Raw genomic sequence first — 15,359 nt, 5'->3', positions numbered from 1 at the left:
CACCTCAGTCTCCCGAGTAGCTGGAACAGGAACAGACAACTACACCCAGCTAATTTTTTGTATTTTTGGTGGAGTTGGGGTTTCACCATGTTGCCCAGACTGGTCTTGAACTCCTGACCTCAGGCAATCTGCCCACCTCAGCCTCTCAAAGTGCTGGTGATGCAGGGTTCTTTTTTCTTTTTGGTGCTGCTTCGCCAACTGAAGACCTCCGTGACTGGCAACCTCCTTGCCACGGCCTTGCTTGGCTCTGGGCTTGCCTCCGGAGGTACCCCACCCACTCGGTCAGGGGCTGCCCTTGGCTTGCACTCAGCCCGCAGGTGAGCCAAGGGTGCTCCAACCTGCTTCTGCCTTGGGCACCAGTGCCTGGGCAAGGGGAATGCAGTGGCGCCTGAGAAGATAGAGACATCAGCGATTCCAAAGCCCCAAAGGGGGTTACAATGTGCTGCAGCTTTGGCTCAGGGATCCCCGAGGTCTCGGCCCCCAGAAGGGTCATAGCTCTTCTCTCCTTCCCATTGCTCACAGTATTTGAAACACGGGGTTGGGGGGCGTGTTTAAGCCAGTTTGTGTTACAGTTTGTTGAGTCCTGCTGCCCCACTCTGGCCCAGGGCTCCAAGGCTGACCCGGCCTCACTGTGGCTTCCTGCCACGTGGGGCAGCTGCCTGGAGCCGGTGGAGGCCAGAGGGCGACGGTGTTAGAACAGCTCCTTTGGCACCCACTATTCAGTGGGTCCCGAGTTCTTGTTCAGCATCCAAGAAGAATAAGGTTACCTCGACAACCAGAGGGTGGGAAGGGCAGAGAAGAGTTTTATTGGGCAATGGAACAGCTCTCCACTGAGAGGGGACTCAGAAGGGTGGTCCCCCACCCACACGTGTGGCTGAGTCTGGGGTTTTTTTTTTGGTTTTTTTTTTTTTGAGACGGAGTTTCGCTCTTGTTACCCAGGCTAGAGTGCAATGGCACGATCTTGGCTCACCGCAACCTCCGCCTCCTGGGTTCAGGCAATTCTCCTGGGTTCAGGCAATTCTCCTGAGTAACTGGGATTACAGGCACGCGCCACCATGCCCAGCTAATTTTTTGTGTTTTAGTAGAGACGGGGTTTCACCATGTTGACCAGGTTGGTCTCGATCTCTCGACCTCGTGATCCACCCGCCTCGGCCTCCCAAAGTGCTGGGATTACAGGCTTGAGCCACCGCGCCCGGCCCAGAGTCTGGGGCTTTTTTATGGGCTCAGAATGGGGATTGCGTGTTGACTGGTTTGTGAGTATGCAAAAAAGGCTAAAAAAAGGCACCACTCAGAGATGAACTTGACTGCAAAAAACCAATTAGGGAAGGGCAGGTATACATACAACAGGTGAAGGGTGGGACTCAGTCAGGAAAGTGCACCAGATGGGAACAGAGGTCTTTTATCCAAGACTCATAGCTTGGTATTCAGGCTTTAAACTGTCTTCGACTTGAAGGATGGGTTTCACCGGGAACCTGCCCCTGTCTGCCAAGCGATTTGTCTGCCTCCTGCTGCTGTCACTGGGATTACAGGCGTGTGCCACCTCACCCAGCCAAAACGGAATATTTTCTTTAAAAAAATGTTTTAGAGTAGAAATGGTGTCTTACTATGTCAACTAGGCTAGACTCAAACTGCTGGGCTCAAGTAATTCTCCAGCCTCAGCCTCACAGAGTGTTGGGATTATAGGTGTGAGCCACCATGCCCTGCCAAAAATGGAATATTTTTTATTGTTTTTGGAGTCGGAGTCTCACTCTGTCTCCCAGGCTGGAGTGCAGTGGCACAATCCTGGCTCACTGCAATCTCTGCCTCCCAGGTTCAAGCGATTCTCTTGCCTCAGTCTCCCGAGTAGCTGAGATTACAGGCAAGCATCACCATGCCCAGCTAATTTTGTATATTTAGTAGAGATGGGTTTCACCATGTTAGCCAGGCTCATCTCAAACTCCTGACCTCAGGTGATCTGCCCACCTCAGTCTCCAAAGTACTGGGATTACAGGCGTGAGCCACCACGCCTGGCCCAAATGGAATCTTTTTAAAAGTTTATTTTCAGTTTGTTCATTGCCATTATATAGAAATACAATTGATTTTTGTATTTGAGACAGAGTTTCCTTCTTGTTGCCCAGGCTGGAGTGCAATGGTGCGATCGCGGCTCACCACAACCTCCACCTCAGCCTCCCGAGTAGGTGGGATTATAGGCACCACACCAGGCTAATTTAGTATTTTTGGTAGAGACGGAATTTTTCCATGTTGGTCAGGCTAGTCTTGAACTCTTGACCTCAGGTGAACTGCCTGCCTCTGCCTCCCAAAGTGCTGGGATTATAGGTGAGAGCCGCTGAGGCCAGCTGGCCAGAATGGTCTAGAACTTCTGACCTCAGATGATCCACTTGCTTCTGCCTCCCAAAGTTCTGGGATTACAGGCATGAACCACTGCGCCTGTCCAGTATTCTCTGTATAAAATATAAAGTCATGTGCAAATAGAGAAAATTTCACTACTTTTCCAATTGGAGGCCTTCATAGGATCTTGCTCTGTTGTCCTACAGTCTGCACTCTACAGGCTGGAGCCTCAGCTTCCTGGGCTCAAGCTATCCTCCTGAGTAGTTGGGACTACAGGTGCACACCACCATGCCTGGCTAATTTTTTTGTAGAGACGGGGTTTCACCATGTTGCCCAGGCTGGTCTCGAATTCCTGGCTGGTCTCGTATTCCTGAGCTCACGTGATTCACCCACCTCAGCTTCCCAAAGTGCTGAGATTACAGGCATGAGCCACTGTTCTTGGCCATATTTCATTTTCTTGCCTAATTGCCCTGGGTAGAATCTCCAGCGCAATACTGAACAGAAGTGATGAAAAGTGATTGGTCTCCCTGCCTCTGCCCTTCCCTGAAAGAAAGCAGCCAAAGGGGGCCTTGTAAAGCATAAGCCAGCACATGACACTCTTCTCAGAACCCTGTAGTGGTTTCCCATTGCACTCGTGGTCAAAGGAGACCCATTCCCTTTAAGGTTTGACACACCCGGGCCAAGCTGTCTCCCTGCCTTCATCTCCTGTTACTTCCTCTCCTTGCTCACTGTGCTCCAGCCACACTGGCTGACTTGCTGACTCCCGGACTTCTCCAAGTTCCTTTTCTTTCCACTTCCTGTACCCTTTCCTGTGCTGTTCCTTTCCCAGACTTCCATATGGCTCATCCTCTCATTTGTACTCATGTTATTTTAAGTTACAGAGGTGACTAAGTGACAACATGAGGAGACCAATGCCATTGAAAGGGAAATTTAATGTAACTCATGGTTTTTCTTTTTTCTTTTCTTTCTTTCTTTTTTTTTTTTTGAAGATGGGGTTTCACCATGACGGCCAGGATGGTCTTGGACTCCTGACCTTAGGTGATCCACCCAACTTGGCCTCCCAAAGTGCTAGGATTACAGGCGTGAGTCACCGCGCCCGGCCAGCTCACGGTTTTTCTAGAAACAAGAGGCATGCCATGGCATGTCACATGGGGAAGCACAAAGTTTGGTCAGGAGACAGAAGCAAAATCTGGGGAAAGCCTAAGCCAGATTTTTTTTTTTTTAGACAGTGTCTCGCTCTGTTGCCCAGGCTGGAGTGCAACAGCGTGATCTCCGCTCCCTGCAACCTCCGCCTCCCAGGTTCAAGCAATTCTCCTGCCTCAGCTTCCCAAGTAGCTGGGATTACAGGCACTTGCCACCATGCCCAGCTAATTTTTGTATTTTTCATATAGAAGGGGTTTCACCATGTTGGTCAGGCTGGTCTTGAACTCCTGACCTCAGGTAAATCGACCCAACCACCTTGGTCTCCCTAAGTGCTGGAATAACAGGTAGAAGCCACTGTGCCTGCCCTCAGATTCTTTATTGGGTTTTTGTGGGACCGGTATGAAAAGAACATAAATTCTGGGACCCCAAAAGGAAATTCCTTATGGACAAAGGTCAGACAGAACTCAGTCACCCCTCTGAGGCTCAGTGGAGACAAATGCATATCCGATTGATTCCTCTACCCTATTGTGTATATAAAAAAGCAGATCCGCCAGGCACGGTGGCTCATGCCTGTAATCCCAGCACTTTGGGAGGCCGAGGCGGGTGGATCACGAGGTCGAGAGATCGAGACCATCCTGATCAACATGGTGAAACCCCGTCTCTACTAAAAATACAAAAAAATTAGCTGGGCATGGTGGCACGTGCCTGTAATTCCAGCTACTCAGGAGGCTGAGGCAGGAGAATTGCCTGAACCCAGGAGGCGGAGGTTGCGGTGAGCCGAGATCGCGCCATTGCACTCCAGCCTGGGTAACAAGAGCGAAAAACTCCATCTCAAAAAAAAAAAAAAAAAAAAAAAAAAAAAAGCAGATCCATTGAGCCAGTCTAAATTGTGTATTCAGTGGAAGGCTGATTGAGGACTCAAAAGATGCAACCTTTTGTTTCTTATCCACTTATGACCTGGAAGCCCCCATCTCCAGTTGTCCCACCTTACTGGATCAAACCAATGTACAGCTTACACATATTGATTGACATCTCATGTGTCCCTGAAATGTATAAAAGCAAGCTGTACCCGGACCATCTTGGGCACATGTCCTCAGGACCTCCTGAGGCTGCGTCATGGATGTGTCCTTAACCTTGGCCAAATAAACTTTTGAAATTGACAGACCTGTCTCAGATATTTTGGGTTCACACAGGCAAGGCAGAACAAGGTGAACAGGTTAGGGTTTGCGTACCTGAATCATTTTAGTGGGCTTTGGAATACTGGGGCTTTCAAGTTTTCTGGAACTTGGCTGTATGTTTATTTCAGGCAGGGGAAATATTCACTTGGTATGTGAGTGTTTGATAAAGAACATGGTTGGGCATATAGGCTCTAAATTGATTAGTTTGCAGGTAAAAAGTATATTGTCAGGAGGGACTTTGCTGAGAATTGACTAGCCCTAGGAAGGGCAATCTTTCTCCAGCCAGCAAGGCCACACATGCTAGACCATTAAGAATACAGAAAATAGGCCAGGCACAGTGGCTTAAACCTGTAATCTCAGCACTTTGGGAGGCCGAGGTGGGTGGATAACTTGAGGTCAGGAGTTCAAGACCAGCCTGACCAACCTGGTGAATCCCTACTAAACATACAAAAATTAGCTGGGCATGGTGGCGCACACCTGTAATCCTAGCTATTTGGGAGGCTGAGGCACAAAAATCACTTGAACCTGGGAGGTGGAGGATTGCAGTGAGCTGAGATTGCACCACTGGACTCTAGCCTGGGTGACAAAGAGAGACTCCACCTAAAAAAAAGATACAGAAAATAAAGCTGGGCACAGTGGCTCATGCCTGTAATCCCAGCACTTTGGGAGGTGGGCCTGGGCTTGAACCCAGGGGTTTGAGAGCAGCCTGGGCAACATGAGGCAAAACTCTGTGTCTACAAAAATATATATAGACAGAAATTAGCCAGGCATGGTGGCAAGTGACTGTAGTCCCAGCTACTTGGCAGGGGAGGTGGAGGTTGCAGAGATCACACCACTGCACTTCACCCTGGGTGACAGAGTGAGACTCTGTCTCAAAAAAAGAAAGCAGAAGCCTGGCGCAGTGTCTCACGCATGTAATACCAGCACTTTGGGAGGCTGAGGCAGGTAGGTCAGGAGTTCAAGACCAGCTGATTAACATGGAGAAACCCCGTCTCTACTAAAAATACAAAATTAGCGATATTGAACTCAAGTTGGAAGAGGCGAGTCTGGTCTCAAAATGGAGGTAAAACCGCCACCCGGTCGCCCCCAGCCCCACTGCAGCTGTCGCCATCGCTGCGCAGGGAAGGAGGGCCTTGATCCAAAGGAACCACAGCAGCTGAGATAACTGTTTGTTGGTTGTCTGAGCTTTGAAACGACAGATGACAGTTTAAGAGAACGTCTTGAGAAATGGGGCACACTCCGATTGTGTGGTAATGAGAGATCCCCAAACCAAACGTTCCAGGGGCTTTGGTGTTGTGACTTATCTTGTGTTGAAGAGGTGGATGTGACAATGTGTGCTCCACCACACAAGGTTGATGGGCGTGCAGTGGAACCTCAGAGAGCTGTTTCTAGAGCGGATTCTGTAAAGCCTGGCCCCATCTAACAGTGAAGAGAATTTTTGTTGATGGTATTAAAGAAGATACGGAAGAGTATAATTTGAGAGACGACTTTGAAAAGTATGGCGAGATTGAAACCATAGAAGTTATGGAAGACAGGCAGAGTGGAAAAAAGAGAGGATTTGCTTTTGTAACTTTCGATGATCATGATACAGTTGATAACGTTGTTCAGAAACATCACACTATCAATGGGCATGATTGTGAAATGAACAAGGCCCTTTCTAAACAAGAGATGCGGTCTGCTGGATCACAGAGAGGCCGTGGAGGTGGATCTGGCAATTTTATGGGTCGCGGAGGAAACTTTGGAGGCGGTGGAGGTAATTTTGGCCGTGGTGGAAACTTTGGTGGAAGAGGAGGTTATGCTGGAGGTGGTGGCAGCAGAGGGAGTTATGGAGGAGGCGATGGTGGATATAATGGACTTGGAGGTGATGGTGGCAACTATGGCGGGGGTCCCAGTTACAGTAGTAGAGGGGGCTATGGTGGTGGTGGACCAGGATATGGAAACCAAGGTGGTGGATATGGTGGCGGTGGTGGAGGATACGATGGTTACAGTAAAGGAGGGGTGGTAACCATGGTGGTGGTGGGAACTATGATTTAGGAAATTATAGTGGACAATAGCAATCAAATTATGGACCCATGAAAGGGAGCAGTTTTGGTGGAAGAAGCTTGGGCAGTCCCTATGGCGGTGGTTATGGATCTGGTGGTGGAAGTGGTGGATATGGTAGCAGAAGGTTCTAAAAACAGCAGAGCCTTTCTGGCGGTGATGACCTACCCATGAGAACATGCCTCTCGCAAAGGATCTCCTTCATCCCTCTCCAGAAGAGAAGAGGAAACACAAGAAGAAAGGCCTGGTGCAGAGCCCCAGTTCCTACTCCATGGATGTGAAATGCCCAGGATGCTATAGAATCACCCCGGTCTTCAGCCATGCACAAACGGTAGTTCTGTGTGTGGGCTGCTCCACTGTCCTCTGCCAGCTACAGGAGGAAAAGCAAGGCTTACAGAAGGATGTTCTTTCAGGAGGAAGCAGCACTAAAAGCACTCTGAATCAAGATGAGTGGGAAACCATCCCAATAAATACATCTTGGATAAAAAAATAAAAAATAAAAACAGCAGAAAAAGGCTACAGTCCTTAGCAGGAGAGAGAGCGAGGAGTTGTCAGGAAAGCTGAGGTTACTTTGAGACAGTCGTCCCAAATGCATTAGAAGAACTGTAAATATCTGCCCCAGAAGGAGCCATGATCCAGTCAGAAAAGTTACTGCAGCTTAAACAGGAAACACTTCTTGTTCAGGACTGTCATAGCCACAGTTTGCAAAAAGTGCAGCTATTGATTAATGCAATCCAGTGTCAATTAGATGAACATTCTTGATGTCTTTTATCTGTTGTGGCTTTGTCTTTTTTTCTTTTCATTACATCAGGTGTATTGCCCTGTAAATTGTGGTAGTGGTACCAGGAATAAAAAATTAAGGAATTTTTAAACTTTTTTTAAAAAAAATACAAAATTAGCTGGGCATGGTGACACATGCCTGTAATCCCAGCTACTCAGGCAGGAGAATCGCTTGAACCCAGGAGACAGAGGTTGCGGTGCCAAGATTGCACCACTGCACTTCAGCCTGGGTGGCAGAGTGAGACTCCGTCTCAAAAAAAAAAAAAGAGAATATGGTTAATCCAATTGGCCCTGTGATTAATGGATGCCAAATAGACAAATTCACAATCTGAAAACTGGTGTCCAGAGGTGAAAGTATCCTACAACGCCTAGGAAGGACAGAAGCTGTTTCGTGGATGGGGTTGGGGTTTGGGAAATTATCTGGATACAGTTGGCAGGGAGAACGCATCTCCAAAAAGGAAAGAAAAAAGATTCAGTTTTTTTTAGGACGCAGGCTAGAGGCAAAGACAGAGGAATAGAGGGCAGAATAGTGCTCCTGGCGAAGGAGGTAAGTTTTAAGGAAAAGAGTAGAGTAGAGACAAGGAGAAGGAGCAAGCAGCTGCCAGGGATTTCAGTAGGCCTCCCTGACTGAGTCCTGGGCTGTAACGTGGCTGAGTGATCAAGGCAGGTGTCCCCGTGACTGTCTGTCTCCGGAGTCCATGACTGATGTTGAAGTTTTTGAGCGAGAGGGAGAGTTGTCTCCTCTGACTCTACATGGATAAAGAGTGTCTCCTTTGTCTCTACTAGAAGGATAAAGATTTAAAGAAAAAGAGAGAGAGAGGGAGAGACTTGTCTCCTTTTCTCTACCTTGGAGAAGGATTTAAAGTAAGAGAGAGAGAGATAGAGATGAGAGAGAGAGAGAGACTTGTCTCCTTTTCTCTAAAGGAAAAGATAGAGAGAGAGAGAGGGAGAGACTTGTCTCCTTTTCTCCACCTAGGAGAAGGATTTAAAGGGAGAGAGAGACAGAGAGAGAGAGAGAGAGACAGAGAGAGAGAGAGAGAGAGAGAGAGAGAGAGAGAGAGAGAGAAAGACAGACAGACTTGTTTCCTTTTCTCTAAAGGAAAAGATAGAGAAAGAGGGAGAGTTGCCGGGCATGGTGGTGTGTGCCTGTAGTCCCAGCTACTCGGGAGGCTGAGGTGGGAGGATAGCCTGAGCCAAGGAGTTCTGGACTGTAGTGCACTATGCCAATTGGGTGTCCATACTACGTTCGGCATCAATATGGTTACTTCCCAGGAGCGGGGAACCACCAGGTTGCCTAGGGAGGGATGAACTGGCTCAGGTTGTTAACAGAGCAGGTCAAAACTCCCAGGCTGATCAGTAGTGGGATCGCGCCTGTGAAGAGCCACTGCACTCCAGCCTGGGCAACATAGTGAGACCCAGTCTCTAATAAATAAATAAATAAAATAAAAAAAGAGGGAGAGTCTGCTCACCCAATCTAACAGTGGTGGGAGAGCTGTTTGGCACACTAAGTGTGAGCTGCTGGTCTGGTCTGATGTGTTGAGGTCTCAGGTGGGTCTCTTCCCAGAGCGGGAGCAGGGACAGGGGCTGGTCTCCCCAAAGAAGTACCCCTGTCCTGGGTTTCAGCACCAAATGTTAAAATGCAGGCTCTAAATGAAGAGGACCCCCCCCCCAAAACAGGCTTTGTGTGAGGAACATGGCTCTTTATTCACCCAGGTGATGGTGAGCTGAGTCTGAAAAGAGAGTCAGTGGAGGGTGGTGGGATAGGAGCTGGTTTTAAAGGTTTGGGGTAGGCAGTGGAGAGTTACAGAAGTAGGGCAGTTTTTGCAAGCTGGGAGTGGGTCATAGGGTCTGGAGTCATGAGGTTGACCAAGGTTGGTTACAAAGTCCAGTTGCCTTATCAATTGAGGCAGGAATAAGGAACAACAGAGAATCTCTCAAAATTAATTAGGCACCACAGGGGTTGATCATTTCTTCTCCTTTTGTGGTTTTCCAGTTACTTCAGACTTTTGGGTTTTGGGAGGCCATCCAGAGGTGTATGTGCAGGTCACGGGGCTTGCCATGGCTAGACTTAAGGTATGGCTTATGGTGCAGCCAGTTAGCCTAAAATATCTTACAAAAACAAAGTTAGAAAACTTTTTCTTTTCTTTTTTTTGAGACAGAGTTTCATTCTGTCACCCAGGCTGGAGTACAGTAGTGCAATCTTGGCCCACTGCAACCCCTGCTTCCTGGGTTCAAGAGATTCTCCTACCTCAGCCTCCCAAGTAGCTAGGATTACAGCCACGTACCCCCACACCTGGCTAATTTTTGTATTTTTTATAAAGACAGAGTTTCACCATGTTGGCCAGGCTGGTCTCAAACTCCTGACCTCGTGATGTGCCCACCTCAGCCTCCCAAAGTGCTGGGATTACAGGTGTGAGCCACCATGCCTGGCTGAAAACCAATTCTTGTTGCACTTATGCCAATAACTACATTGCCATAACTTAAGAATACTCACAACAAATAGGCTCCAAATTTTGTGCACAGGAGTATACTCAGTTGTTAAAAACTAGAAATAGCTAAAAGGAAAACTTTTCTTAACTCTGAAAAACAAAGCAAAGGATTAGCAACATTTTAAGCAAAACTTTGGGAGGCCAAGGCGGGTGGATCACCCAAATTCAGGAGTTCAAGACCACCTTGACCAACATGGTGAAACCTCATCTCTACTAAAAATACAAAAATTAGTCAGGCATGGTGGCAGACTCCTGTACGTCATCCCAGTTACTCAGGAGGCTGAGGTGGCAGAAGCATTTGAACCTGAGAGTCAGAGGTTGCAGTATGCTGAGATTGAGCCATTGCACTACACCCTGGGTTACAAGAGCAAAACCGTCTTTTTAAAAATGTTTATTTTTGCAACAAGACACAATTTGAGAAATTGGTTATTTTAGGCTGAGCTTGGTGGCTCATGCTGTAATCCCAGTATTTTGGGAGGCCAAGGTGGGTGGATCACAAGGTCAGGAGTTCAAGACCAGCCTGGCCAAGATGGTGAAACCCTGTTTCTATCAAAAATACAAAATAATTCGCTGGGCATGATGGCGGGCACCTGTAATCCCAGCTACTTGGGAGACTGAAGCAGAGAATTGCTTGAACCCAGGAGGCAGAGGTTGCACCTGGCTGGGAATCAGAGTTTTTAAGGGTGGTTTGGTGGGTGGGGGAGGCAGCCAGTGAGTCAGGAGTGTTGGCTGGTTGGGTTGGACATGAAATCATAGGGAGCTGAAGGTGTCCTCTTCTGCTGGGTCAGTTCTTGGGTGGGGGCCACAAGATCACATGAGCCAGTTTATCAATCTAGATGGTGCCAGCTGATCCATCTAGTGCAGGGTCTGCAAAATATCTGAAGCACTGATCTCAGGTTTTATGACAGTGATGCTATCGCCAGGACTGACTTGGGGAGCATCAGAATCTTGTAGTATCCAGGGGCATGACTCCTAAACCAAAATTTCTAACTTGTTGACTAATTTATTAGTCCTACAAAAGCAGTCTAGTCCCAGGCAAGAAGGGGGATTGTTTTGGGCAAAGGCTGTTATCTTTATCTTTGTTTCAAACTATAATCTGTAAATTAAATTCCTCTTAAGGTTAGTTCAGCCTATGCCTGGGAATGAACAAAAACAGCTTGGAGGTCAGAAACAGGATGGAGCTGGCCAGGTCAGACCTGTGTCACTGTCTCAGTTACAATTCTGCATTGACAGTTGCAGGAGGTCCCTCTGGGGAAGTAGAAGTGACCAGCATTGGGCAGGAGTTAGAAAGCTCTTACAACACAGAATGAACACGTTTGTGGTGACTTGAACCCTAAAAGCAAGTGCCAACCACTCAGTAAATAAACCCTAGATGAAGGGTGGGGAGGGGCTGAGGGAGCCCTATCCCAACTGGAAAATCTAGGCAGGACCTGGCCCACTGTGGCTTAAGGGGCTCTGGTGTCGAGTCTTGGAAAGAAAGAGCTATAGTAGCTTCCCGACATGATGGCCAAAGTCCTCTTCCACTTTCCTATTACCAGCCTTTCTGTTCAGCCTTTAGTTACCACCTCTCTAATGGAGGGAAAGTTTAATAGACAAACAAGTATCCCTTCATCCTGGAAGCCCAAGGGAGTCCCTGACATGTGCCAGGCACTGCAGCCAACGTGGGGGACAGCAAACAAGCCAGGGACAGGATGGTGACACACACAGCTCCTGAGTGACGGGCTGGGCTGGGAGGGAGTGGGCTCCACAGACAAGGCAGGGAAAGGGACTCCAGGGAGAGGGAGCAAGAAGATGAGGAGGGGGCACCTAGTTCCTCTCTAGGTCCTCTTTGGGCAGCCTGGAGCGCCAGTGGGGAGGGAGGACAGTCCCTAAGCAACCAGACTGCTGGGGAAGGCGAGCTATTGGTTTCCTGCAGAGGACAGACAGCATCAAACCTAAGTTTGAAGATCATTCTGCAGTAAGAAGGCAGTCCATACAGCCCTCAAGAGACAAGCAGGTGGCTCCTGGCACAGCCCCAGCAGGGGAAGGGAATAAGGGGTACAGGATGCCCAGTGGCACTGCCAGGTTGCTGGCATGGCTGATTTAAAAAACTTAGGGAGGGACAAGATCTGGGGCTGGGTGGAGAAGAAAAGAAGACTCCCCTTGGACATCTAGACTCAGCCCCTGATCTGCAGAGGAACATGGTCAGCTGCCGGGGCCCTGCTCCCCCCACCTCCTTTTTCTCCACTGTCTGATCCTGTGCCTCAGGGACCAGGACGCCCACCCACAGATGACTCATAGGACCCAGCAAGTCTCCAGGAAGCCAATGGCTTCCCTGACATTTCCACCAGGATGTCACAAAGCCAATGGCCTCCCTGACATTTCCACCTGGATGTCACAAAGCTTTCAAATTCAGCCTCCTCCCCTGCCACACCCCTCTGACCTACTTTCTCTCAGTTCCACGTTGTGGTTGGCCAGGCAAGCCTTCCTGACATCTGTCTGCCTTCCACCCCTGTTTCTTTCTCACCCGGATCTCTAAGCTCCATCCATTTCTTTTCAACACCTCTGGGTGCCAGTAACATCTGCTCCCACAGACCACTAGGGCCTCTGTACATACTCATCTGGTCACCAATCTGTTTACATTCCTTTCCTGGTCTCTGGCTATAATTAAGCAAAACTGTTCCTTGATCCACAGCCCAGACCCTTCATTAAACTTAGGCGCTAAACTCTGTTAAGCCTGAGCTTCAGGACCAAAGTGAGCAGAGGAAATGAGAGAGGCCTGGCACAGAGGGGACAGCTCCTATCCTCGGGGCCTGTTCAGCATCGAGTTTTCCCACTAGGTTTGGTTCCCTAGACAGGACAGAGATCTGGGCAGGAAGGGACTCTGCCCAGGGTGTCCAGGTCAAGAGTCCCAGAGGCAAAGCAGAACACAGCTCTGCACTGGGGAGGGCTGGAAATGAGACAGGGTCTTGGCAGGTCTCAAGGCTGACGAACCACACCCAACACCAGTGGAGAGCACTGGAGGGGGAGACCCTCTGGCAGGGGGCCTGGGGGGACTTGGGCACTTGGAAGTTAACAGAAGTTCCCATGGCAATCTGGGGCCCTGAGCCCATGAGCCAGGTTGGGGGCTGGTGAGGCCCTAGGGAGGAGGTCTGGGAGGATGGGTGAGGCTGGTTGGGGGAATGAGGCCATAGGAGGTGGGTAATGTGGCCCCTTTGGGTATCCTGAAGAAAAACCCCAGCTCTGGCCCTCATTCAGGAAAGTCTTTAATGATTTGTTTTGGGGATTGAGAGAGCCAGGTGTGCACTGGAGTGGGCAGAGCAGGAGTCCCTGAGCAGAGACCCGCTGGCAGAAGATCACGGAATGCTACACGGGGACATTTCTACCATCTCTGCAGTGAAATCCCAGTTGAATACTACCCCAACAGGGAGCTCACTACCCCACCAGTTAGGCCTGAAGTACCATTGGGCATCCAATTCTCTGTTTCTGCTGGAGGAAAAGGAGGGAATCTGGGTGTAGGGTTCCTCATCATTCCAGTGGGGCTGGCAGCCTCTTCTGACTTCTCAGGTGTGGACCTTTGCAGAAACACACGGATGGGTGACGCCTCAGCCGGTCATTCTCCCATCCCCACCCCCAGAAAGCACTAGCTCTCAGTCCATAGTGAGTTCATGGTCTGGTGATGTCCTTCTTTCACCCTCACCCACCCCACCAGTCACTAACCATGGTATTTGGGTGAGGGGGGCTGGCTCTGAAGCTCCCTCCCCAGTGGAGTGAGCTGACATTCTCACATCTAGCTCAGCTATTTTGAATCCAGAAGGACCTTTTCTATATCCAGAAAAGCACAAGGACGTTGACAGTGATGTTGGGTAGGTTATGTCCCTGTCTGCAGTGCTCAACTGGCAACAATTCAGGAGCTTCAGCGATGAGTCACAGGGCCAAGCTGCTCACCAGTGACCAGGACAAGGCCTCTTTGTCCTAAAAATGGTTTGCATTTCCCTTCAGCTCACCCACACCACACGATGCCTACTAAAGATCCGTGACACTAACCCAAGGCTGTCACCTGATGTCACTCTGCTGTTCGGTACACATACACACACACACACTAACCCAAGGCTGTCACCTGATGTCACTCTGCTGTTCAGCACACACACACACACACACACACACTAACCCAAGGCTGTCACCTGATGTCACTCTGCTGTTCGGTACACATACACACACACACACACTAACCCAAGGCTGTCACCTGATGTCACTCTGCTGTTCGGTACACATACACACACACACACACTAACCCAAGGCTGTCACCTGATGTCACTCTGCTGTTCAGCACACACACACACACACTAACCCAAGGCTGTCACCTGTCATTCTGCTATTCGGTACACATACACACACACACACACACACACACACACTAACCCAAGGCTGTCACCTGATGTCACGCTGCTGTTCGGTACACACACACACACACTCTCTCTCCAGTCCTGGCCCACAAAGTCTCGTCTAAACACACAAGATGCTGCCTAGACGGTGTGGAGCCTCTTCCTTTTAACAACTGTTTTCCAATTTCAGGAAATGGGACAATTAACTGAAACAGAAGAAAACTAGGGAACCATCTGCATGACATCATGTGTGAGTGCCTGGTCCAGCCGGTTCTGACTATCCTTGATCTTTCCAGAGCCTTTACAAAGCCCTGTTCTCCTTGCAGGGTGTTAAGGGTCACAGACCTGCACTGAGAACTTATGAAGACCACTAACACCCCTTACTTCAAGATTCCAGGGTAGCTTTGTCCGTTACTGTGGTCACAACTACCGCCAGGACGACCTACGGGTCACCATGCTGAGCTGCTTCAGGAGCCAACTCAAGCCCCACTCTCTGGGGAGTGTTCCCAGACCCTCAGAACCAGTTTGGGAGTTTGGGCTCTGCTCACGGATGTTCTGCTTCCCTGGCCAGCTGGGAAGCAGAGGCGAGTCCCAGCTTCCCTTGCTGCAGCATACCCTGCGGCCATTTTTCCAGGGTCTTGCTCTGTCACCCAGCCAGGAGTGCTCTAACAGCTCCCTGCAGCCCTGACCTGCCAGGCTTGGGCGATTCTCCCACCTCAGCCTCCTGAGTAGCTGGGACTACAGGTATTTGCCATCACACCCTGCTGACTTTTAAATTTTTTTGTAGGGTTATGGGGGTGGTCTATGTTGCCCAGGCTGGCCTTGAACTCCTGGCCTGAAGCAATCCTCCTACCCTGGCCCCCCATAGTACTGAGATGACAGGTGTGAGCCACCTTGTCCAGCCAGAACTTTGGGTAGGTGGTGAGGCACAGGGAGGTGGCACTGGCCACCAGCAGACACATGCAGGAGCGTCTGTCTATAGCAGTGGGGGTGGTGGCGGCAGCTCTTCAAACCCACCCCAGGACCCACCCCACCTG

General features: G+C 49.5%; 2 pseudogenes; both read left to right on the top strand.

Annotated features, from left to right (window-relative positions):
- The first annotated feature begins 5,665 nt into the window (after positions 1-5,665).
- Positions 5,666-6,823, top strand: LOC100387505 (heterogeneous nuclear ribonucleoprotein A3 pseudogene; annotated as a pseudogene).
- Positions 6,773-7,164, top strand: LOC118143845 (small ribosomal subunit protein eS27 pseudogene; annotated as a pseudogene).
- Positions 7,165-15,359: the final 8,195 nt, after the last annotated feature.

This window comes from Callithrix jacchus, chromosome 11 (genome assembly GCF_049354715.1).
Source record: "Callithrix jacchus isolate 240 chromosome 11, calJac240_pri, whole genome shotgun sequence".
NCBI lineage: Eukaryota > Metazoa > Chordata > Mammalia > Primates > Cebidae > Callithrix > Callithrix jacchus.
The sequence above is the reverse complement of the archived record's forward strand: the minus strand, read 5'-3'. Positions and strand labels throughout refer to the sequence as shown.